Below are 27,054 nucleotides of genomic sequence, written 5' to 3' on the forward strand. Positions count from 1 at the left end.
TGTTTCCAGATAATCAATGGGAGGGGAAGAGTTTGTGTGCTGTGAACAAGGTGAACGTGTCATTGGATAGAAACATGTTAGAATTACGTCCAGAGACGGTTGGCAGAAATCTGAGCAAGGAATGTTGTTTTGCATCTCAGGCTCTTCCAAATGGTGTTTCCTCCCTTCCCTCCCTCCCTCCCCCGTACTGCCCTCCCTCCCACTTGCTTCCTGCAGTGATTTGTTTGTGTTTTCTACTGTGTTCCTGACTGGCCATCCTTCTTGTACTCAGAGTAACACATCTGCCTCACAATTCAGCAGAGAAGTTACCGATTTAAGAACTCCACATCCAAAACTCCCATTCCCATAAGGATTGCTGATCGAGATGTGCCCCTGGAGGATGGGGGGGGGGAGGGGGGTGGTCCTGACTTTGCAGGCATTCCTTCAGACTGCTGTCGATCAGCAGAGTCGTGGTGTTAGGAGTTCAAGGAGCTCACCTCGCTCCCACCACCAATAGATTTTGTAGACCTTGGCTGCAAAACAGGGGAGAATGTGAATCAAAGCCCGTAGTGGCTGAAGGGAGTTCAGAATGCACTATGTCGACATTTTGCTGCTGTAATAGTACTCTGGCACTCTGCACAAACTTCAGGGAGGAAGTTACTGCAACATGACACCCATGTACAATCCACCGTAGCAACTCAGGCAGCAGACAGAGCCAATAGAAGAGGCATGTCCGTTTGTTGTATAATGAGTCGTGTCGGGACAGGACACGCTGAACTTCACTTGGAGAGGAGACAAACGCGGGAAGGCAAACTTCATCCTTCTTAAGTGCAAAATCATTTCGAAAGCGTTTCCAAGGTTTGCTGAAGGACTGCTGAAGATTAATGTTGACTGCTGACCTGCTGAGCGAAATGGGATCACTCTGAATACACCGGTTAGTGCTGTGAAACAGAGAGAGTGTGTGTATATGTCATTCACTCCTGATGGGAAATAACTTCCTTGCGAAACCTCTGAGGGACATCAGAGAGCCAGCATTGCTGGTGTCAGCGTTTTGAGGACTGGAGCTTCCCTCACCCCCCCACCCCCCCACCTTGCCTCCTCTATGTGACACTTCCTGTCACCACTGCCAGTTATTTTGTGGCAGGAATGGTTTTTCCACCAGAATGACTCACAGCACTGGTGGGCGTTTGAATGGCCATGCTAAACGGATGTTTCCTTGGGAACTGGGGACAAGTGAGTGCCTTTGATACATAGGAGCAGGAGCTGGCCATTCGGCCCTTCAAGCCTGCTCTGCCATTCAATGAGACCATCGCTGGTCATCCCACTTTCCCCCCATACCCTTTGAATCTCTTTAGCGCTAAGAACTATATCTAACTCCTTCTTGAAAACATTCAATGTTTTGGCCTCGGGCACTTTTTTTTGTGGAAGAGAATTCCACAGCCTCTGGGTGAAGAAATTTCTCCTCAGCTCAGTCCTTACCCTGTATCCTTCGACTGTGATCCCCGGTCCTGGACTCCCCAGTCATGAGGAACATCCTTCCTGCATTTACCCTGTCTAGTCCTGTTAAAATGTCGTAAGTTTCTATGAGCTGTCCCCTCATTCTTCGAAACCCCACTGAATCTCGTCCTTATTGGTCTATTCTTTCTTCGTATGTCAATCCTACCATCCCATGAATCAGTCTGGGAAACCTTTGTTGCACTCCCTCCATAGCCAGACTATCATTCCTCAGGTAAGGAGACCAAAACTGCACACTGTACTCCAGGTGTGGTCTCACCAAGGCCCTGTACAACTGCAACAAGACATCCCAGCTCCTGTACTCAAATCCTGTCACCATGAAGGTTAATGTTCCACTGCCTTCTTCACTGCCTGCTGCTTCCTTTCAGCAACTGTTGTAATCTCTTTTCCAACCCATCACCATTCAGATGATGATCTGCCTTCCTGTTTTTGCTACTGAAATAGAACATCCACAGTATACTTCATCTGCCATGCATTTTCCTGCTTGTCCAACTTGGCTAACTCACACTGAAATTTCTCTGCATCATCAGCCACCCCCAGCTTTGTGAATGAGATGATTGAGATTGAGGACTGTGACTGTCTCTGCTGGCCAGAGAGTTGGTGACCAGATGGCACAAATTTAAGATAATTGACAAAAGAAGCAGAGGGGAGTTAAGAGGTTTTTTTTGGACATGGATGTGGTTGTGAACTGGAACATACTGCCTCTCAAGAACAGTGAAAGTAGATTCAGTCATTAAAAATGGAATTGGTTCAGTTTGAAAAGGAGTATGTTTCTATAAGACCATAAGACCATAAGACATAGGAGTGGAAATAAGGCCATTCGGCCCATCGGGTCCACTCCGCCATTCAATCATGGCTGATGGGCATTTCAACTCCACTTACCCGCATTCTCCCCATAGCCCTTAATTCCTCGAGACAACAAGAATCTATCAATCTCTGCCTTGAAGACATTTAGCTTCCGGCCTCCACTGCACTCTGTGGCAATGAATTCCACAGGCCCACCACTCTCTGGCTGAAGAAATGTCTCCGCATTTCTGTTCTGAATTGACCCCCTCTAATTCTAGGGCTGTGTCCACGGGTCCTAGTCTCCTCACCTAACGGAAACAATTTCCTAGCGTCCACCCTTTCCAAGCCATGTATTATCTTGTAAGTTTCTATTAGATCTCCCCTTAATCTTCTAAACTCCAATGAATACAATCCCAGGATCCTCAGCCGTTCCTCATATGTTAGACCTACCATTCCAGGGATCATCCGTGTGAATCTCCGCTGGACACGCTCCAGTGCCAGTGTGTCCTTCCTGAGGTGTGGGGACCAAAACTGGACACAGTACTCCAAAAGGGGCCTAACCAGAGCTTTATAAAGTCTCAGTAGCACATCGCTGCTTTTATATTCCAACCCTCTTGAGATAATTGACAACATTGCATTCGCTTTCTTAATCACGGACTCAACCTGCACGTTTACCTTTATCCTCAACTAGCACTCCCAGATCCCTCTGTACTTTGGCTTTACGAATTTTCTCACCGTTTAGAAAGTAGTCCATGCTTGTATTCTTTTTTTCCAAAGTGCAAGTCCTCGCATTTGCTCACATTGAACTTCATCAGCCATTTCCTGGACCACTCCCCCAAACTGTCTGGATCATTCTGCAGCCTCCCCACTTCCTCAGTACTACCTGCCTGTCCACCTAACTTTGTATCATTGGCAAACTTCGCTAAAATGCCCCCAGTCCCTTCATCCAGATCATTAATATATAACGTGAACAGCTGCAGCCCCAACACTGAACCCTGTGGGACACCGCTTGTCACCGGCTGCCATTCCGAAAAAGAACCTTTTATCCCAACTCTCTGCCTTCTGTCAGACATCCAATCCTCAATCCATATCAGTAGCTCACCTTGAACACTATGGGCCCTCACCTTGCTCAGCAGCCTCCCATGTGGCACCTTATCAAAGGCCTTTTGGAAGTCTAGGTAGATAACATCCACTGGGTTTCCCTGGTCTAACCTACTTGTCACCTCTTCAAAGAACTCCAACAGATTTGTCAGGCACGAACTCCCCTTACTAAATCCATGTTGACTTGTTCTAATCCGACCCTGCTCTTCCAAAAATTTAGAAACCTCATTCTTAATGATGGATTCTAGAATTTTACCAACAACCGAGGTTAGGCTAATTGGCCTATAATTTTCCATCTTTTGCCTTGAAGATATGAGACAGTGAGACTAATTAAATGGTTCCTTCAAAGAGTTGGCACAAACACCATGTTCCTTCTGTGCTGTCAATGCTTGTCAGTGCAGGCTAATATCCACCTGGGATTGTGAGATATATAAAGGTTCATGTGGTAGATTGGTTTGAAAACATCTTTCGTTGACTATGAAAATGAAATATTTCATATTGCCAACAGGAAGCAAGGGTAAAAGCCCCAGGTCTGGGCTCCAGCCCCCTTATAATTCTGTGACTTGAGTTTACAGTGAAATGCCTTTTCTGAATTTATCAATGCCCTTTCTTCCAATATCAGAAAGGCTCTGTCATTTCTTGTAGTTTGGGGGTACCACTCTCATCTTATTTCAAAAAATGTGCGTTTGACCCACAAAGGCAGCTTTAATATAATACTGAATGAGAGTTCAACTGTCGAAGATTGCATTTGTCAGTTGAAGTGTAGAGGTAAACCCCAGTCTGTCTCCCTCGTGGGCACATGTGAAGGATTCTGTGACACTGTTTTTAAAGACAGCCGGGCAAAATGGGAAGCCAGCTGAAACAGCAGTGTCACAACGACCAAATAATCTGTTTGTTCAATAATAGAGCATTAAATATTGGCCAGGTTGTTGTATGAATTCTCTGCCCTTCTTCAAATCAATGCAATAGAATCTTTTACATCAATTTAAAAACGGTTGTTGTTGGGACCGCATGGTGGCTTAGTGGTTAGCACTGCTGCCTCACAGAGCTGGGGACCTGGGTTCGATTCCAGCCTCAGGTGACTGTGTGGAGTTTGCACATTCTGTCCATGCCTGCGTGGGTTACCTCTGAGTGCTCTGGTTTCCTCCCACAGTCCAAAGATGTGCAGGTTAGGTGGATTGGCCTAATATAGGGTACAGTGGGTAATTGTAAACTCAATGGGCTTCAGCACTCTAGGGATCCTTTGAACATTGCAAGGCTCAAGAGAGTGCCTGTGATAGAGTAGCACTCACTCAGTCGTGTCCTTGAATGTCATTCAGTGGTGTGCTCTGGGATTTGAACCTGTGACCTTTTGATTTTGACTCAACTTTGCTGCTAATGAGACATGATTTCAATATTGTTGAGGTGTGTTTGAGCATAAGTTTGAAAATCCAATCTGCTTGTGGGAATAAAAATTCTACAAAACCAATAATGTCACCTTGCTCTCGTATTTGTCTATTGTTAGTGCTGGTTGCCACTCTAATCTCTTGATGACGAAATACTGTGTGTATCTTCAAGATGTGCTGTCCTTTGGAGATTCGTAAAACATTTGCACAGCACAAATTCACGCACCTACTTATCGAGATAGATGTTGAAACCTAAAGAAGTGAGGAATGGTTGAAGGTGCTCAGAAAGATTGTTTTGAAGACAGGAGACTATTGGCTTTTGAAATAGCTCTAAGGGAAGGCCAGGAACAGACCTTGGAGTACGACAGACTGCCTAACCCAGCTGTGATCTCTCTCCATAGTTGCCACTATTTCCTTAAAGCCACATGCTTAAATGCCCCTGTCAAGTTTCTGTCCTCTACAGCTATCAATGTGTGTAGGTCAAGCTGTTACAGTATATTGAGACTCACATTACTGGGTCCTCATAGGACCCAAGTACAAAATCATCTACTGGAAGTTGAAAGGGACATTTAATTTAGTTCATCTTGATGTAAATTTTCTTAGCCCTGACTCAGTGATTCATAGTCCGGAATTTTTGGAAGTTGGGAATACTGATGCCTTGGTTTGGTGGAAAGTTCAAGTGAACACTTTGCTCGCTTTGGCTGTTGGCTGAGTTTGTCAACTCTCCAGGATTGTGCTGGAGCCTCCTGGGATAAAAGGACATTGCCAGCAGCAAACAGGAAGAAACCCCAGCAGGGGGAGAGAAATATAGTGCAGTTTCTTTTTTTAAACATCATGGAATATATGGGCTCAGAATGGGTGACTGGCCAGGGCAGTTGGAGTGGAAAGTTGCTTGATAATACTTCAAGGAGTATATCCAACCAGAGGCGACAACGTACTGTTGGGATATGCTGGGTTGGCTTGGCCTGCTTGACTTTGATTTCTTTTTTAAGGCACAGCAAGCCGTGATTAGATGGGCCAAGGATCAGCAGATGAAGTTTAAATTAGATAAACATGAGGTGTTGCATTTTGATACAGCAAATCAGGACAGTTAACGGGAAGGTCCTGGGGAGCATTGCCAAACAAAGGGACCTTTGGGTGCAGGTTCATAACTCCTTGAAAGTGGAGTCGTGAGTAGACAGGGTGGTGAAGAAGGCTAGGAGAAAGCTGATGAAGAGCTTATGCTCGAGACGTCGACTCTCCTGCTCCTCGGAGCCTGACTGGCTGTGCTTTTCCAGCACCACACCTTTTGACTGATGAAGAAAACCATTGGTATGCTTTCCTTTATTGGTCAGTGCATTGAGTATAAGAGTTGGGAGGCTATGTTGTGGCTGTACAGGATACTGGTCAGGCTACTTTTGGAATACTCTGTTCAGTTCTTGTCTCCCTGTTATAGAAAAGATTTGCGAAACTTGAAAGGGTGCAGAAAAGATTTGCCAGGGTTGGAAGGTATGATCTATAGGGAGAGGCTGAATAGACTGGGACTGTTCTCCCTGGAGCATCAGATGCTGACGGGTGACCTTATAGAGGTTTATAAAATTGTGAAGGTCATGGATAGAGTGAATATTCAAGGTCTTTTCTCTGATGTAGGGGGGGGGGGTCTAAGACTAAAGGGCATAGGTTCAAGGTGAGGGGGAAAGACTTAAAAGGGACTTGGGCAACGTTTTCATGCAGAGGGTGGTGCGAGTATGGAACGAGCTGCTAAAGGAAGTGGTGGAGGTGTATACAAATACAATATTTAAAAGGCATCTGGATGGGTACATTAATAGGAAGGGTTTCGAGGAATATGGGCCAAATGCTGGCAAATGGGGACTAGGTTAATTTCAGATATCTGGTCAGCATGGACACGTTGGACTGATGGTTCTGTTTCTGTGCTGTACAGTGCCTCAATGACTGTAAGCATCCTGTGAATGAATGGGTTTAAATTGACATTTGAAACTTAGCTTTGCAATCCCAGTAACTTGAAACTGTAAGTCCATATCAATGGAATACAATGGGTGGTTGCCATTTTGAGCGTGATACTCTTAAAGCATCAGGAAGCAAGCAGTACATTTACCGCACAAAGATTTTAGTGTTGACAGGAAGCTCCTTCAGATATGAACTGATAATAGCCCTTTTTACAACTTCATTGCAGCTCAAAGCCCTTCAGCGCCAACGTGGCACTTTTGCTGAATTTATGGATTGGAAACCAAGCACCAAGGCTTGACCATTCTATCTGGAAGCATCACGGCTTGGTACGGCAACTGCTCTGCCCGGGACCATAAGAAACTGCAGAGAGTTGTAAACACACATCAGGCAAGCCAACCTTCTATCCATTGATTCCATCTACACTTCCCACTGCCTCAGGAAGGCAGCCAACATCATCAAAGACTCTTCCCACCCCAGTCATAATCCCTTCCAACCTCATCCGTCAGGCAGAACATACAAAAGCTTAAACACACATACAGACAGATTCAAGAACAGCTTCTTCCTTGCTGTTATTAGATTTCTGAGCAGACCTCTCAAATTTTAAATTGAATATTGATCTCACTCCCTGTACACCTTCTCTGCAGCCATAACATTGTATTCCTCATTCTGTCCTATGACCCGAATGCACTTTATATGGTGTGATCTGTCTGTACTGCATGCAAAACAGAACTTTTCACTGCAGAGAAAGTGAGGACTGCAAATGCTGGAGGTCAGAGTCGAGAGAGTGGTGCTGGAAAAACACAGTAGGTCAGGCAGCATCCGAAGAGTAGGAGAGTCAACGTTTTGGGTATAAACCCTTCATTAGGAATGAGGCTTGCAGGCCGGGACGGTGGGGGGGGATGCTGAGAGATAAATGGGAGGGGGCTGGGAATGTGATAGGTAGGTGAAGGTGGGGGAGAAGGTGATAGGTCGGAGGGGAGGGTGGAGCGGATAGATGGGAAAGGCAATGGACCAGTCAAGGAGGCAGTGCCGAGTTGGAGGCTTGGGACTGCTAGTAGGCACATGTGACATTAGTAAATCAAATCAATGACTGTAATATGAAATGGAGCGCTAAACCACCTGCCAGATATTTAGTTCCTCTGTGCTGTGACTGATCATGGCCTGACTCCAAAGTCCAGTTGTGTCCACCTCAAATCTCCAGCACCAATGACAAATGGAATCAAAATTAATTCTAGGTGCAGTGTAAGTTACCTTTTCCACTTACTTACCCATTCCTATTTAACAGTAGCTAGGAAGTCCCATTTTCCTTACGTCATTTCTCCCGCAATGTAGAAACTTTGCTGAAATTGAAGAAGACAAGGAATTAGTGTGAATTAATCAATCATGGCATCAAACAGCTTTGGAATAAGACTGGATTGATAGTTTGCTGTTATTCAGATGCACTGCATTGTTAAGACCCTCCCCCAACACAAACGTAATCACTGTCAATCTGTATTTAGTAAGGAATGTGAAACCTGTTTTACTGAAAAAAATTGTAATCATACACTATCTTATTTTACTTTTAGATGGTCTTGAAACTTCAGATCCAATAAATTATATGTTTTGTTGAGCCAGCACTATTCTTATGCACCTAAACATCACAACAGTATTATGTAAGTAATGTCTTGTATGTTTCAGCCTCTTGTACAGTTAATTTGCCTTGTCACACCAGTGGAAAATATTTCATTGTGGTATCAAATAGTATCAAATCTTTGCATTGACAGTAGGGATGGGATTGAGACTGAGGTATGTATTTTATCCAGTATCACAGGGAAGCAAGGGTTCTTATGTGGTACTGTCCCTACCTCTGGGTCTGAAGACCCGCTTTCAAGTCCCACCTGATCCAGAGGTGTGGCATAACCTGTTGGAACGGGTTGAATTAAAATGATCAAAGACATGGTTGTAATGTCACTGAGCCAGTAATCGAGCACCCATTTAAATATCAATTCCAACCACGCTATGGCAGATGGTGAAACTTGATTCAATAAAATGGAGAAGCTAGTCTGATTGTCATAAAAACCCATCTGGTTCACTAATGCCCTGTAGGCAGGGAAATGGCCATCCTTACCTGGTCTGGCCTACATTTGACTCTAGACCCACGGCAATGTAGTTGACTCTTAACTGCCCTGTGAAATGGACTACAGAGCCGATTAGTTTAGGGGCAGCTAAAGAAGTACAATAAAGGACGGCAACCCTCACTTCTCAGACAAAGAATTTAAAAAATACATGCACCTTTCTTCACATGAAATCCAAGTGGGTGTCAGAACTGAATACACAATTCACAAATCCATGGATATGGGGGAAAACAAAGAAAGACTTAAATTTATGTGGCACCTTTCACAACTTCAGAGAACTCCCTCTGTTCTTCAAACTGGCGTCGTTGAATCTTTGACATGGATTGAAAATGGCAGACAGAGCCTTGGCTGAAAGTGCCTTTTGAAGTGCAGTTGTTATTGTAAAGTAGGAAAGGAAGCAGCCGATTTGCGGATGGGCATTTTTAAACACGGGGTTTGGATACACCTCCAAGGCAGATGAGACTTGAAACCTGGACCTTATGGGACAGAGGCAGAGACGCTATCACTATACCGCAAGGTTCTTGTATAACTTCACGAGCCTAACATCATTTGAGTGAGTAGCTTTCTGACTGTGAGCCGCATGTGTTACCCTTTGCGCCTCAAACCCAGCCAGCCACTTTGCAGGTGACAAGGTCCTGTAAGTAATAATGTGACAATGACCAGGAACATTTCATAAAGCATAGAACATTACAGCGCAGTAAAGGCCCTTCGTCCCTTGATGTTGCACTGACCTATGAAACCAATCTGAAGCCCATCTATCCTACACTATTCCATTGTCATCCATATGTTTATCCAATGACCATGTAAATGCCCTTAAAGTTGGCGAGTCTACTACTGTTGCAGGCAGGGCGTTCCACATCCCTACTACTCTCTGAGTAAAGAACCTACCTCTGACATCTGTCCTATATCTATCACCCCCTCAATTTAAAGCTATGTCCCTCACCATCAGAGGAAAAAGGCTCTCACTGTCCACCCTATCTAACCCTCTGATTATCTTATATGCTCAATTAAGTCAGCTGTCAATCTTGTTCTCTCCAATGAAAACAGCCTCATGTCCTCCAGCCTTTCCTTGTAAGACCTTCCCTCCATAGCAGGCAACATCCTGGTAAATCTCCTCTGAACCCTTTCTGAAACATTTCTTTTAAGGGGATGCTAATTGGAGGATAAGTTGCTCCCTTTCATTTTATTTGAACTTGGGCCCTGGGACCTTGCCCATCTGACTGGGAAAGCAGACCAGTCCACGGTTTGACATCATATCCAAAAGCTGGCAGTTTCACGCATTCCCTCGATGCTGCACTCGTCTCAGCCAAAACGTTTTGTACCCCAGACTGTTGGCTGGGAGTTTTGCCTCTGAGTCAGACCGTTCCACAGCTTCCACCTGAACCCTGGCTCTCACTATTATCACCCCACTCTTTATCTGCAATCTTCTATCAATTCGGGATGATAGCTTACGGTCTGTCCCCTGCAATTTCAAATCCTCTGTTTAAAAATCAACATTGAAACTTTATTACAACAACTATCCAGTGTTCTGACTTGCATAAGATGCATGTTGCTGGGCTGTAGAGGAAGCATATTGGGGGTGTCACGTTTCTGCGTACACTGGACTGAGCTACAGATACTGATGCTTTTGAGGCAGGTGGAAGTTTTGAGTCATTAGGTTCCCGATTGTCCCCTTCAGACTGTTACAGAATGTCACAGGTGCTGTTATCTTGCCTGGCAAGTTTAAAAACCAGTCAGTCTTCAGCTTTGTAAGGAAATGCAGACATTGGAAATCTGAAACAAAACCGGAAATTGCTGGAGAAACTCAGCAGATCTGGCTTTGTGTCTGTGGAGAGAAAGCAAAGTCAATGCTTCAAGTCCAGTGACTCTTCCTCAGATTGGGTTCTGGACTCAAAGTGTTAACTCTGCTTTCTCCCCACTGATGCTGCCAAACCTGCAGATTTTCTCCAGCAATTTCTGTGTTTGATCTCGTAAATGTTGAGGGTGAAGGAGGGTGAAAGTGTTGTCTGCCTTTATTATTCAAGCCACTCCATCCCATCTGATAATACAAAAACAGAGTATGGATATGACAGAGTAAGGAAAGGATTCCCCTCTTTAGCTCAGCCTTACTCACCAAGTGGCTTTTTTCACCCTGACAAACTACAGTTTCCTTGTGTGATCAGTGGAGCACACATTCCTTCAGCCTTTCCGAATAGTTTTATTTTTAGTCAACTTGGCCAATTGTGTGGCAACTACAGAGGTCAGTGATTTGTAGCCAAAGAGAGTTAGACACTCCTACTGATTGGTGAGCAGTGAAGTTATTAACTTTATTTGGCTAACACTAAACATAATGCTGTAATTGTCCTGTCCTGTGCACTGCCCAAATGATTTGATCATTTCTTTTCCTGAGGACAGGGAGTTAGTGTTCCATAATAGACAGTGCAATCAGCAAAGAATGGTATTTTTAATGACTCACCATAACCCTTGATAACAATTCAATGAATCCAAGCAGCTGAAATAAAAATGAGTGTTTGTTTACTGCATCGGACTGAATTTTACCATTTTTAGTTGAAGCCATTTTCATAGCCTTGACTCTGCCCCAGCCTGGAGGGAAGTTTCCTGCACAGACTTTCAAGAAAATTTGCAGTGAGCAAGACCTCAACGCTCAGCACAGGCCAGGGCTCTGAGCAGCTCACATCTCAAACACCCTACACATAGTGCTGGTCCCTAATGTTTGAAGAAGGTTTCCTAAGAAAGGCAAGCTCATTGTGCCCTCCATGCCCATCACCATACCAACCAAGTCCCCTTCGCACATCCAGTGGTCCCTTGTACCTCCACACGCCCTTCTGCCCCCACCACCACCATCACCGTACCACCCAGCCTCATGCCCTTTCACTTGGTAGACACTATGTATTCAACCAATGAGCCACCTGATTACAATAGCAAGTCTTCCCACAATTTTGCCCATGGCTTTAATTACTGTTGTGAGGTTAACATCCTAGAATTCCACCTCCTAGGCAGTATTGTGGCTATCTCTACACCCCAGCAAGGACAACAGTTTAGACCCAGCACTTTCTCAAGGACATTGAGGAGTGAACAATAAATGCCTCCCTAGATGGCAGGAGCTTATTCACTTAATGGTAAGGTCTTGGGGAATGTTGCTGAACAAACAGACCTAGGAGTGTAGGTTCATAATTCATTGAAAGTACAATTGCAGTTAGACAGAGTAGTCAAGAAGGCATTTGGTTATCTTGCCTTTATTGGTCAGAGCATTGAGTATAGGAGTTGGGAGGCCATGTTGCAGCTGTGCAGGGCATTGGTTGGGCCACTTTTGGAATACTGCAGTCAATTCTGGGTTTCCCTTCTTAAAAAAAAGGATATTACGAACCTTGAAAAGGTGCAGAAAAGATTTACAAGGATGTTGCCAGGGTTGGAGGACTTGAGCTATGGAGAGAGGCCAAATAGCCTGGGGCTGTTTTCCCTGGAGCTTTAGAGTCTGAGGGGTGACCTTATGGAAGTTTATAAAATCATGAGGGGAATGGTTACAGTGAATAGGTCTCTTCCCAGGGTAGGGGAGTCCAAAGTTCGAGGATATAGTTTTAAGGTGAGAGGGGAAACATTTAAAAGGGAGCTGAGGGGCAAATTTGTCACGCAGAAGGTGGTGTGTATATGGATTGAGCTACCGGAGGAAGTGGTGGAGGCTAGTACAATTACAACATTTAACAGGCATCTGGCTAGGTACATGAATCGGAAGCGTTTAGAGGGATATGGGCCAAATCTTGGCAAATAGGACTAGCTTAGGTTGGGATATCGACAAGTTGGACCGAAGGGTCTGTTTCCGCGCTGTATAACTCTATGACTTTAGACCCCAATGCCCACATCCCATGAGCAATAAACAAGTGCCAATTGCTGCAGTGTATAAAACTATCCGTGCTGCAGCTATCCAAACATGCTATCACCAAAGGAAAGAGATTACATCTGTTAGAAGCACAAAAAGCTACCTCTGGAAACCCCAGATCCACTGACTTAAATTTTCCAGGGTAGTGTCTTCCAATTCTTGGCTAACACTGCATCCTAATACTTGCAGCTGGCAGTTTCCCTTGTTCCAGGCATTTGATCTCTAATGACCCTCAGACTCTTGAGGTAAGTCTGCCTGAAAAAATGGACAATAGGAGGCTGGAGGAACGTAGCAAGCCAGGCACCAGGAGGCGGAGAATCAATGTTTCGGGACTCACCCTTCTTCAGGAATGACAGTCAGTTCAAACACAAACCACGATCCTACACTGGGGTTCTCAGAGAGACATCTGTGCAGCACAGCAGTCCCTTTAGGTGCGGTCATGTAACCAAGCTCCTCCATGGAAAAGTCTTGCTTCCAAAAACTGGGAGGAATGTACAGTGCAGGGCGGCACAGTAGCTCAGTGGTTAGCACTACTGCCTCATAGTGCCAGGGACCCGGGTTCGATTCCAATTTTGGGTGACTGTCTGTGTGGAGTTTGCACATACTCCCTGTGTCTGGTTTCCTCCGTGTGCTCCGGTCTCCTTCCACAGTCCAAAGATGTGCAGATGAGGTAAATTGGCCATATTAAATTGCCCATAGTGTTCAGCGGTGTGTAGGTTAGATGATGCATTAGTCAGGGGGAATTGTAGGGGAATGGGTCTGGGTGGGTTACTCTTCGGAGGGTCGGTGTGGACTTGTTGGGCTGAATGGCCTGTTTCCACCCTGTAGGGATTCTAATTCTAAGAAAATACAGTCTGGCTGTCCTTTGTCAACCAATTAGCAGCTGTCTTTTTTTAACCCGTTGTCACACAGGAAGCAGGATGTGTTTTCCTGCTGACCTCATCTTGTACTTCCTTACTCCTCAAAACCTGGGGCCAAACTCCACGTTCCTGCCTTTTCCCCATAACTCTTGATTCTGTTACTGATTAAAGGTCTGCCCACCTCAGCCTTGAATGTACTGAATGACCCAGACTCAACAAAAATAGAGCTGAAAATGTGTTGCTGGAAAAGCGCAGCAGGTCAGGCAGCATCCAAGGAGCAGGAGAATCAATGTTTCGGACATAAGCCCTTCTTCGAAACATCGATTCTCCTGCTCCTTGGATGCTGCCTTCCTCTCAACAGAAATAGAATTAGAATTAGCTTTGTTGTAATATGTACTCACATGGAAAGTTAATAAGTCACCACTTACAGCGCCATCTCAGGTACAAAGGTACCTAGGTACAAATTCTTAAGTATAGACCCTTAGAGGAAAAGCAATGAGAAATATGAAGAAATAAAATGTCCAACATTACAGGTCGGACGAATAAATAAGAAAATAGGGAAATTAAATGTTCAGAGTAACAGTCCATCCGACCCAGACCACGCTGGGCCTTGACTCCAGACTACGTGGGCTTCACCTCAAGGCTCTTGAGGCCAGGAGACCCGTCTGCGACCATCTCAAGGGGGGACGTCCACGCTGAGCCCACACTGGACTGGGAGACCACCACACCGGGCCACACTCAGGCTGAGAATCTAAGTCCATGCTGAGGCCACGTGTTCAGGACATCGCCAAGAAGAAAGAAGGATTTTTAAAAAAACACACAAGGGGGGAAAAAGAAAGAAAAGAAATGACAGACTGGATGATCTCCAGCTGAGCAGTCTGATTCCACTGCCATCTTGGATCTCTAGCCCTGTCCAGTAACGAATTCACAGTTTCACTCCCCTCTGAGAGAGGAAATAGCTCCTCATCTGCTCTTGAGTGGGTGATCGCTTTTTTCTGAGATTACACCCTCTTTCTGCGCAAGGGGAAGCAACATTTTTCACAGAGTCATTGGGATATACAGCATGAAAACAGACTCTTTGGTCCAACTTGTCCATGCTGCCCAGATATTCTAACCTAATCTAGTCCCATTTACCAGCATTTGGCTCCTATCCCTCTAAACCCTTCCAATTTCTATACCCATCCAGGTGCCTTCTAAATGCTGTAACTGTATTAGCCTCTATCACTTCCTCTGGCAGATGATTCCATACAAGCACCACTCTGTGTGAAAAAGTTGCCTCTTAGGTTCCTTTTTATATCTTTCCTCTCTCGCCCTGAACCTATGCCCTCCACTTCTGGGCTCCCTCACCCCAGGGAAAAGATCTTGTCTGTTTATCCTATCCATGACCCTCATGATTTTGTAAACCTCTATAAGGTCACCCCTCAGCCTCCGACGCTCCAGGGAAAACAGCCCCAGCCTATTCAACCTCTCCCTGTAGCTCAAATTCTCCAAAACTGGCAACATCCTTGTAAATCTTTTCTGAACCCTTTCAAGTTTCACAACATCTTTCCGATAGGAAAGAGACCAGAACTGCGCACAATATTCCAAAAGTGGCCTAACCAATGTCCTGTACAGCCACAATATGACCTCCCAACTCCTGTACTCAATACTCTGACCAATAAAGGAAAGCATACCAAACGCCTTCTTCACTATCCTATCTACCTGCGACTCCACTTTCAAGGAGCTATGAACCTTCACTCCAAGGTCTCTTTGTTCAGTAACACTCCCGAAGATGTTACCATTAAATGTATAATTCCTGCTCTGATTTGCTTTCCAAAAATGCAGCACCAAACATTTATCTAAATTAAACTCCAGCTGCCACTCCTCAGCCCATTGGCCCATCTGATAAAGATCCCGTTGTAATCTGAGGTAACCTTCTTTGCTGTCCACTACACCTCCAATTTTGGTATCTTACCCTGTCAAGTCCTCTTTTAAAAAAAAATCTTGTGTATCTCAAAGAGGCTGTTTCTCATTCTGCTAAATTCCAGTGAGTACAAGCCAAATTTACTGAGCATCTCATCAGACAGACCCTCCATACGCAGGGCCAGCCTAGTGAACCTTTCTCTGGACTGTCTCCAATGCAAGTATATCTTTCCTTAGATAAAGGGCCCAAAACTGTTTGCAGTATTCCAGGTTTGGCCTGGCTCGTACCTTGTATAGTTTAAGCATATTTTTATACTCCAAGTATCTTGGGAAATTTCATTCTGTAAAGGCACTACATAAATACACAATGTTGTTCTTGTAGGAAATACATACATTAAAGAAATCCGGGAGATGGGTTAGGTGTTGGCAAATGTACAGATTTAGATTGGATTTAGATTTAGGTTTTATTATCACGTGCACTTGAGTATGGGGTGCAAGAATACAGTGAAAAGTGTACAGTGCTGCCACACATGGCCCCATCCTGGGTACAAAGGTTCCTCAGTACAAAATCTTACTCACAGAAGTAAAGAAATAAGTTAAAAAGTTCATCCTTCTTAGCATGAAAGTAGCAAAATAAAGAAATAAAGTTAAAATGACAATCATTTCAGTTCTTTCTTGAGCCAGAGACCCGCAGATGGTCCAAGCTGGCCTTCCCTAGGAGGGCTTGCTGTCCTCCACACTGGGTTAAGACCCACCCAACAAAGCACACCAGGCTTCTTCACTGCTCGCAAGGCCTCAGGCTCAACCGCCGCTGCAGCGGGGTGAATATCCTCCTGAGATTGCAGACGGGCCCCCACTTCAAGATATCACTGACATTTCCAGCTGTGTAGCACTCCATCAGCGATGAAGTGAAGAACGAGTGAGTGTGGAATTACTTTGGGATCCTGCGGTGGGAGAGTGCGACCAGTGCAGGATGTTTGGATAGATGGGACACAGGCTCTGCCCCAGCTAAATGCGCATTCCCCCAGCTCTCCATGTTCGGGATGCGGGCAAAACTGTATTCATTGGCCACCCTGAGAGACCCTGACCAGCTGCTGAGTTTTCAGGGAAATGCTGAAATCCCCAGGAATTCCGGGAATATTGACTCAGCGACGATAGAGAAACTGTGAAACACGACCAATACAGATGCATCACAGAAAACTTTGGAGTGTTTTTAATTATCATGGCTCTTCATGATGGGACATAATTACAGAGAGATTTTTTTCTAGTGCAAGTTGGTTATGTAATGAGGGGTTCCAACAGAGTAAGTAGAAAGGAACTGTCTCCACAGGCAGGGAAATTGGTGATAAGAAAACGCACATTGAAGATAATTGGTGAAAGAGGGTTGAGGAGTTTTTCTTTAATTGTTGTGATCTGGAAGACAGTGCCTGCAGGATGGTGAAAGCTGATTCCATGACTCTCAATGCTGAATGTTTCCAAGAAGGGGATAGTTATATTTCTTAGGGCCAATGGGGAGAAAGCGGGAACAGGACACTGAGTTGGGTGATCAGCCATGATAATATCGAAAGACGTAGGGGCTTGAAGGGCTGATTGGCCGACTCCTGCTCCTATTTTCTAGGTTTCTAAAAAAAGAATTGGAATACCATACTCTCCAGTTTTTATCTTGCATTGATGAGTGTAGCTCCAACAATGCTCAAGAAGCTTGACAACAAAGCAGCCCGTGTGACTGGCCTGACATCCACAAGCATCCACTCCCTCCATCACCGACGCTCAGTATCATCTACAAGATGCACTGCAGAAGTTCACCAAAGATCCTCAGACAGCACCTTCCAAACCCATAACCACTTCCATCTAGAAAGACAAGTGCAGCAACTACTTGGGAACACCACCCCCTTGCAAGCTTCCCTCTATGCCATTCACCATCCTGACTTGGAAAAGTATCAACCATTCCTTCACTGTCACTGGGTTAACATCCTGGAGCTTGCTCCAAAAGGGTACGGTGGGTCAACCTACACCACTTGGACAGCCGGGGTACAAAAAGGGAGATAAACAGTACCATCTCCAGGGCAGTTAGAGATGGGCAATAAAGACTTGCAACAATAACCAGCAACACCCAGATCCTGTGAATGAAAACAATAATTTGCAGGGCAGGGGAGAAAGGTTGGGTAAGTGGGCGTTATTGAATAGTATTTTCAAAGAGCAGGCACAGTGAGCTAAATGGTCTCCCTCTGTACTGTAAGAGTTTATTTTTTTCATACCTTTTCATAGTCACAGTCCTATCTCATGGGTCTGCTCAGTAGGTGTATATTTTCAAATCATCCTATTCCAAGATTTTATGACACACCTCTGGGGAGCAGGTGGGACTTGAACCCAGGCCTCCTGGCTCACATCATTTTACACTGACGAGAAAGATCTAACTGGCAGCTGTGAATAAGGCACTGTCATAACTGGGAGCTAAAGCAGGTCAATTCCTCATGGATGGTTGAGCATTATTTACACTCGGAATGCTGGCACCTGATGTGAAAGTCCTTGTGTGCTAGATCATTGCACTTTCGTGAGTGGTAAAAGTTGGCCTTGAGTTGAAGCCCACCCAGGAGGTTTTGGCTGTTAACTTGTCCAGAGCATTACAAAAGGCCTGATTTACACACAGTGCTGATATAAAAGTGTTTCAGTAATTAGCTTTAGTAGCATGACGAATATGCATCAAGGTTCAAAGGGCAGACTCTTGACTTGCTGTGTGCTTCTCAATGAACTTTAGCAAAAGGCATCCTCTTGGATACAGACTGTTCAGTTCCTGGAATCGCCAGTGTTTCGTTGATAATTTCACACATCAAGTGGATGCATCGCGCCTTGCAGCAGTTTGCAAGATGTGCTTGTCCCTTACAGAAGACTTAAGAAACCAGTTGCTGAAAAGGAGGGTTCTGGCAAATTATCCACCGTGGTATTCAAAACGCACAAGATAAGTGGGTTAGAATGTTTTCAGTATTTTATAATGCCTGACCTTGTGCAAGGGTTCCTGACAAAGTGGCTCTTTGTCTTGCGGTTGGACTTACATGCGAGGGTGCTAGTTTTGTAACTATTTTTAAAGATTTGGTCTCAGGATCAACTTTGGAAAAGAATTACTTCCGGAATTTTAAAAATGGCATTGAAATTGTCAATCAGTAGGGTTTGACCTTGTAATCTCTTGTATGGGACGTATACACTGCCGAACAAGTTTACTTCTTGGTTTTTGGGATGCACCATCTACTTGAGCTCCCCAGGAGTTAATTTTCTGAGCAGAGTCAGCTCGGTGTGCAGTAATAGGATTGATAGATGGCACACAGCAACAAAGAGCTTGGCTAGAGTCAAAGGTCAAGGCCTTGGGCTTCTGGTCCAGCCGGGAATCAATAAGGATAAAAGAACGCACTGTTCAGAGAGACAGTCTGGTGAGGGAGACGGATAGCAAGTGACAATCCGACTGCTGTCTTCGCTGGGAATACCGACCCATTTCTGAGGAATTACGGTTCAGTGGTTTTATAGTTAACTCTGCTAACAGGGATAGCATAGCAAACTTATTACTTTCTGCATTGTAACTCGTTTTACTGAATTAACAGCAAGCAAACAGTGCAGGGGTTACTGTCCTCAACTATTTACGGTTTGTGAAAGAAATCTGCTCTAATTTACAATTAGACCGCCAGTACTGGAAACACTCAGCAGATCTGACAGCGTCTATGGAGAGAGCAACAGTTAACTTTTATGGTTGATGATCTTTCATCAGAATCTACGACATTAATGTTGTTTCTCTCTCCACTCTTGTTCTGAGTATTTTCAGGATTGTCTATTTTTGTTTTAGATTTCCAGAATCCGTGGTATCCTACATATTTGTAGGTGTGTCACTGGATTTATAAAGTCTGCCTTTCAGTACATTTGAGAAAGACATGGGATGTCTTGGACAAAGTTTTCACTTCAGGGAATTTCCCTTGTGTCGTACTGTTGTAAACCTGGACAGTGCATGGTAATAGTGAACTCCTGGTAGTGAGGAATGTGAGGTCCTTTTAACAGGGAGCCCAGTGAACCAAACAGGACATTTTAGTGTCAATTTGAAACTTGCAAAACAAGAGGTCCAAAACCAGAGGTAGCAACAGATGGAGGGAATGGGAAGCAATGAAAAAGGAGTTGTTCAGAGGTCTGTTTTTAAAACAAAAGGCAACAGCTAGAGATAAGGAAAATGATTTTTCTCAGCCTCGAAAGATTGGTCCCAAGACACTGTTGAAGTCTTGAATTGATTATGCGCAGAAATTCGCCTCATTTAAAAATTGAGATAACAGATTGTACATTGCTTTTCCGATCAAATTGAAGGATCACTGAATGCTCCAGGAGGCTTTGGGCAGGTAGGTGACACTTAAGGCTCAAGGAAAGAAACTGATATGCAAGAAAGAACAAGGAGCTGAGATATCCTTTAAATGTTAATTCTTTTTCTTTATTTGGAGTCATAGAGCTTGGAAAAAGACCCTTTGGTCCAACTTGTCCATGCTGGCCAGGTATCACAGCCTAATCTAGTCCCATTTGCCAGTTTGTGGAATGTGGCATCACAGGCTGGACCAGCATTTATTCCCCGTCCCTAGTTGCCCCTGAGAAGGTGATGGTGAGCTGCCCTCTTGAACCGCTGCAGTCCACCTGCTGTGGGTTGGGCCAAAATACCGTTAAAGGAGGGAATTCCAGGATTTTGACAACAATTCTGAAGGAATGGTGATCTATTTCCAAGTCAAGATGGTGAGTGGCTAGGATGGGAACTCACAGGTGGTTGTGTTCCCATGTATCTGCTGTCCTTGTCCTACAAGATGGAAGTGGTCATGGGTTTGGATAAATCTTTATTTTGCGTAGAAGAGAAGTGGCTTTATTGTATAGGAGCTCAGTTTAATTAAGGATAATAAAAGAGGATGTAAGATGAGGTCAGTTGCTAGTGTTGCACTGAAAGAATCAAAGTAAGAAGTGGTTTTGAGCTCCTAAAACACTACTCTGTTTTAATAATATGTTGGTTGAAGGATAGATATTAGTTGGGACACTGGGGCATCTTTCCTGCTCTATGTGGTCATTTTTACATGAACTGAGGACAGGAGAAACCTTGAATTAATATAAGTCAGGAGTATGACGGAATACTCTCCACTTGCTTGGATGGGTGCAGCTCCAACAACACTCGAGAAGCTTGACACCATCCAGGACAAAGCCTCCCGCTTGATTGGTACCACATCCACAAGCATCCACTCCCTCCACCACCAATGCTCAGTAGCAGCGGTCTGTACCATCTACAAGCTACACTGCAGAAATTCACCAAAGATCCTTGGACAACACCTTCCAAACCCATGACAACTTCCATCTAGAAGGACAAGGGCAGCAGATACATGGGAACACCACCCCCTTGCAACTTCCCCTCCAAGCCACTCGCCATCCTGCCTTGGAAATACATCATCATTCCTTCAAAGTTGCTGAGTCTGGAATTCCCTCTTCAGGGTCGACCCACAGCAGGTGGACTGCAGCAGTTCAAGAAAGCAGTTCACCACCACCTTCTCGAGGGGCAATTAATGCTTGACGCAGCCAGCAACGCCCACGTCCTCTGAATGATTAAAAACCAGGGCCTCAATTGAAAGACTTTGCACCTACAGCAGTGTAGCATTCCCTCAGAAGTGGAATGTCAGTCTCGAGGATGTGCTTTAGGCTCTGTCGTGGGGTTGGAAGCTCTGATCTTTAGCTGATAATTTAACTGTTCATGCACAAGGAGAAACATTGATGCGCATTAGGTACGCTTGAGGAGAACATCCTGTAGTGGGTATGTTGAGATGTTTAGATCTCCTATTTATGAGTGCCCATAAATTCTGTGTGCATTGCTCATATAGGAAGTTGCTTGATGCCAGTTAGGTTTCGAACAGTTCATCCTCGGGTTTTATTTATAGTCCCAGCTCACAATTCATGGAGCCACATTCTCAATAACAGCAGGACTTTTAAAAGGGTCAGTATATCTTTCTGCTGACAGGTTTCAGGATCGTAGAATCCGAAATGTGAAGTGCTTACATTCTTTCAATCTGTCCTTTGTCCCAGTAAAATTGGACCCTGTTGGGTGTTGGCATTGCCACGCTAATGACTAAAGGTGGCTTTGGCTTGGTGCATGTTCATGCTGCTATGTGTTAACTGTGTTCATTGTCTTATTCAAGAAACTCCAACCACCCAGTGCATTACTTGGCAGTTGCTTCATGTGAGTTAAAAGTTGCAATGTTCAGTTGTTTGGAAATAGGAACGGTAGCATTTGTATTATTGGGCATCAACTATCAAGCTTCACTAACTCTGATTCTCTGATATCCCCCCCAACTCAGTATCACAGCTGCCAGATGAAACACTGATGTTGTCAGTCAGGCTTCAGCCTAACATCAGTACTCACACAGCTATAGAATCAGAGAGGTGGAGCATGGAAACAGACCCTTCAGTCCAACTCATCCATGCCGACCAGGATATCCTAACCTAATCTAGTCCCATTTGTTAGCACTTGGCAATTATCCCTCAAAAACCCTTCCTTATTCATATACCCATCCAGGTACCTTTTAAACGATGTAATTGTACCAGTCTCCACCACTTCCTCTGGCAGCTCATTCCTCAAGTGAAAGGCAGTATGCTTCTGGTGGATAGCAAGGGAGAGTCCATGGGGCAAGGTACCATCACCCTTATTCACAAGCGGAAAGGGAAGAGGGAGGGAATTAGACATTAGTGGCCAATTTATAGACTCATAGATTCATACAGAACAGAAAAGACCCTTCAGCCCATTGAGTCTGTACTGACATAACTGCCACTAAAAGTGCGCTAATCCCAATTTCCTGCACTTGTCCCATACCCTTGAATGCTGTGATATTTGAAATGCTCATCCAAATATTTTTTTTAAAGGTTGTAAGGTTTCCAGCATCCTCTACCTTCCCAGGCACTGCACTTCACACTTCTACCACCATTGAGTAAAAAAGGCTTTTCCCCAATTCCCCTCTCAATCTCCTGCCCCTTTAACCCAAAACAATGCCTTCTCATGGTTGACCCCCTCAACCAGCTGCTCTCTAATCACCCCGTCCTGAATCCTATACTCCTTAATCATGTCCCCCCTCAATGTGGTCTGCTCTAAAGTAAACAGTCCAAGCCTTTCTGGTTTCTAGAGCTCAGTTTCTCCATCCCTGGAAACATCCCGGTGAACTTCCTCTGTACCCCCCTTCAGAGAATGCTATCACATTGTTCCTGCAGTGAGGTGACCAGAACTGCACACCATACTCCAGCTGTGGCCTGACCAACGCTGTGTCCAACTCCATCATGACCTCCTTGCTCTTATACTCCGTGCTGTGACTGATGAAAGCAAGTATCCCACATGCCATCTTAACCATCCTATTCACGTGCTCTGCCGACATCAGGGATCTGTGAATAATTATACCCCAAGAAAGCTCTGTTCTTCCAAGCTACCCAGTGCCTTCGATTCATTAAATACACCTCATATAGTTTGTTCTTGCAAAGTGCATCACCTCATACTTATCAGGGTGAAATACCGTTTGCCACTGATTTGCCCATCTGACCCACCCATTGATATCTTCCTGTAACCTACAACCATCCACCTTGCTATTAACCACTCCTGGTGACATCTGCAAGTTTGCTTAACATTCCCCTATGTTTTCATCTATATCATTTATATATATAAAACCTACAATAAGGGTCCCAGTACTAATCCTCGTGGTACACCACTGGATACCAGCCTCCAGTAACTCAAAACAGCCTTCCACCACTAACCTTTGTGTTCTGTTACTAAACAGTTTCTGATCCATCTTGCCAAGTTTCCCTTATTTCCATGTGTTTGAACCTTCTGTCAGTCTCCCATGTGAGACTTTGTCAAAAGCTTTGCTAAATTCAGCACAGACCACATCAACTGAACTTCCCTCATCCACACACTTGATCACATTTTATAAAAAATTTTAACAAATTTGTTAGGCATGATCTGTCTCTGACAAAGCCATGTTGACTATCCTTAATTAACTAGGAGAAAGTGAGGACTGCAGATGCTGGAGATCAGAGCTGAAAAATGTGTTGCTGGAAAAACGCAGCGGGTCAGGCAGCATCCAAGGAGCAGGAAAATCAATGTTTCGGGCATAAGCCCTTCTTCAGGAATGAGGAAGGTGTGCCAAGCAGGCTAAGATAAAAGGTAGGGAGGAGGGACTTGGGGAGGGGCGTTGGGAATGCGATAGATGGAAGGAGGTTAAGGTGAGGGTGATAGGCCGGAGTGGGGGTGGGGGCAGAGAGGTCAGGAAGAAGATTGCAGGTCAAGAAGGCGGTGTTGAGTCCAAGGGTTGGGACTGAGATAAGGTGGGGGGAGGGGAAATGAGGAAGCTGGAGAAATCTGCATTCATCCCTTGTGGTTGGAGGGTCCCTAGGCGAAAGATGAGGCGGGCTCTTCCTCCAGGCGTCGTGTTGCCATGGTCAGGCGATGGAGGAGGCCAAGGACCTGCATGTCCTTGGTGGAGTGGGAGGGGGAGTTGAAGTGTTGAGCCACGGGGTGGTTGAATTGGTTGGTCCGGGTGTCCCAGAGGTGTTCTCTGAAACATTCCGCAAGTAGGAGGCCCGTCTCCCCAATTTAGAGGAGGCCATATCGGGTGCAGCAGATGCAGTAAATGATGTGTGTGGAGGTGCAGGTGAATTTGTGACAGATATGGAAGGATCCTTGGGGCCTTGGAGGGAAGTGAGCAGGGAGGTGTGGGCGCAAGTTTTGTATTTCTTGCGGTTGCAGGGGAAGGTGCTGGGAGTGGAGGCTGGGTTGGTGGGGGTTGGGGACCTGATGAGGGATTCGCGGAGGGAGTGGTCTTTCCAAAACGCTGATAGGGAAGGGGAGGGAAATATATCCCTGGTGGTCAGGTCTGTTTGGAGCTGGCAGAAATGATGAAGGATGATACAATGTATCTGGAGGTTAGTGGGGTGGTAGGTGAGGACCAGTGGGGTTCTGTCCTGGTGGCGATTGGAGGGGCGGAGCTCAAGGGTGGAGGAGCAGGAAGTGGAGGAGATGTGGTGGAGAGCATCATCAACCACGTCTGAGGGGAAATTGCGGTCTTTGAAGAAGGAGGCCATCTGGGTTGTTCGGTATTGGAATTGGTCCTCCTGGGAGCAGATGCGGCAGAGGCGAAGGAATTGGGAATATGGGATGGCGTTTTTACAGGGGGCAGGGTGGGACAAGGTGTAGTCTAGGTAGCTGTGGGAGTCGGTCGGTTTATAGTAAATGTCCGTGTTGAGTCGGTCGCCCGAGAAAGAAATGGAGAGGTCTAGGAAGGGGAGGGAGGAGTCTGAGATGGTCCAGTGTTAGTAAAATGGACTCCCTGTGCCTTTCCAAGTGGGTATTAATTTGCTCCTTCATAAATTTCTCCAATAGTTTTCATACCATTGACGTGAGACTCACTGGTCTGTAATCTCACTGCTGAATGCTGATTACAGAATCCTGCCTGAGGTCATCACCAACCTGGTCAGGTGTGCTCTGGGATTCACCCTGACCAGACCTGTGCTGTACCGAGCAGGATGATCTCTGAGAGCCTCCCCTTCCTCAGGGATATACGATGACCTATGTGCAGTACATGGGGGTGGGTGCCTGCATCAACATCCTGGATCAGGAGAAGGCCGTTGATGGGATATCTCACACCTACATGTCGGACGTACTCTCCAAAATGGGCTTTGGGGAGGGAAGGCCCAACTGGATCCAACTGCTCTACACCGACATCGTTAGTACAGTCTCAGTCAGTGAGTGGGAATCAGAAAGCTTCCCGGTCAGATCCAGAATCCGGCACGGCTCCCCACTCTCTCCTGTTGTGTGTGTGTGTGTGTGTGTGTGTGTGTGTGTGTGTGTGTGTGTGTGTTGTATAGAGCCTTTTGCTGAGTCCATCAGGAAGGATGTGAGCCTGAGAGGGGTGACTAATCCAGGCAGTGGGGACCTGCAGGTCAAAGCCCCCCTGTACATGGACGATGTCAGCATTTTCTATTCAGATCCGCTGTCAGTGCACAGACTCATGAGCATCTATGACCTGTTCAAACTAGCCTTGGGTAAATCAAGGTAAGAGTGAGGCCGCGTTCTTTGGGAGCTGGGCTGACCAATCCTTTATCCCCTTCACCGTCAGGACAGATTACCTGAAGGTGCTGGGAATATGGTTTGGAGGGGTTGGGGTGTGTGCAAAAACGTGGGAGGAGCACAGTGCCAAGGTGAGGCAGAAAGTGCTCTTTTAGGAGCACCACTCCCTCTGCATTGTGGGTAAAAACCTGGTCATTGGATGTGAGGCACTGTGTTGTACATGGCACAGGTCTGGCCCATTCCCTGAACCTGTGCCACTGCAGACACCTGAGCCATCTTCCACTTCACCTGGAGGTCTAAGGTGGACCATGTCCACAGGAACACCATGTACAAGGATAAGGGGGAGAGAAGAATGTACCCAGTGTCACCCTCACCCTGATGGCCACCTTTATGTGCGGCTGCATCAAGCTGTGTGTAGACCCTGGGTAGGCAAACACCAAATGTCACTACGTATTGTGGTTCCCCCTCTCCCTGGTGTTGCGAGGGATGGGTCTGGCCTCACTGCTGCGGAACGCTCAACATTGTTGGACTGTTCCGTATCACCTGTCCTTCAGGGAGAAATTTGCAAAGAGAAACACCTTTGACACCAGGAAGTGGTCAGCACATAGCGTCGTCGGGACTTTGCGGGAAAAGGAGAGGGTTGTTCCCAGAGCAGGCTGTCAAAGTCATTTGGCAGAATGCCTCATCGCCAGAACTTTCCAACAGGCACCAAGAGGCAGCTTGGATGGTGATGTGAAGGGCAGTACCCGTCAGATCCTTCATGCACACCCTGTCTCTGTGCACCACCACACACTCTGCCCTGTAAGCCACCGTGGAGGTGGGTAGAGACTGTCACACTGGAATGTGCCTTTGCAAGGGAAGTTTGGAGAGGGATGCAGTGGTTTTTATCAAGGTTCATTCTGAGCAGCTCCAGAATGCACACCGAGACAAACATCGACTGCACCTGGAGGACTATCAGGTCGGTGAAAGATGCTCTTGGGTCTGCCCAAAAGGTTTTGGTTTTCCAGTGCAAGGAGTTGACCCTGACTGAGTGTTGCAGACTGGCACATTCCAAGGTCCAGGACTACGTGCTGAGGGACGCACCAAAGTTTGGGGCAGCTGCCGCCAAGGCGCAATGGGGAAAGACCACCGTCTGAGGTTTGGCTGCCAAAGTATAACGAGAGTCCATTAAGTTGTGGGATCCTTTTGATGCCTCAACATTAAAATAAATAGTTTCCTGTATAAGTAGCAAATGGCCTTTGCCATTTCTCAGGTTTCTCTCTACAGTTGCAAAAAACAAAGTTCCAATATGCTTTTCTCTGCAAAGACTGTTCAGAACTGATTTAGAGCAATTGTATGTACTTATAGATGATTTTTATAAATAAAGAATATTTTTGAAATAAAAAAGTGTTGCCAGTCTGAAGAGATTGTAAAGGAACTAGCTGAAGTGTCTCTCTCAACATTGGTAAGAGTCAACGTTAAAGAGACTGTGAGTCTTTGCAAGTTGCAGCAA

At 45.5% G+C, this 27,054-nt stretch overlaps 1 protein-coding gene across 3 annotated transcripts in view; it reads left to right on the forward strand.

The window, feature by feature from the left end:
* The first annotated feature begins 429 nt into the window (after positions 1–429).
* Positions 430–27,054, forward strand: part of rassf8b (Ras association domain family member 8b) — a 113,747-nt gene continuing 87,122 nt past the window's right edge. Inside the window, exons 1-3 of one of the 3 annotated variants that reach the window (XM_072562324.1) lie at positions 430–913; positions 6,940–7,100; positions 8,279–8,365. The gene's annotated coding sequence lies outside the window, so the exon portion shown is untranslated. The remainder of the gene's footprint in view (positions 914–6,939; positions 7,101–8,278; positions 8,366–27,054) is intronic. The other 2 variants (XM_072562322.1, XM_072562327.1) reach the window with 2 other exon arrangements.

This window comes from Chiloscyllium punctatum, chromosome 44 (genome assembly GCF_047496795.1).
Source record: "Chiloscyllium punctatum isolate Juve2018m chromosome 44, sChiPun1.3, whole genome shotgun sequence".
Taxonomy (NCBI): Eukaryota; Metazoa; Chordata; class Chondrichthyes; order Orectolobiformes; family Hemiscylliidae; genus Chiloscyllium; species Chiloscyllium punctatum.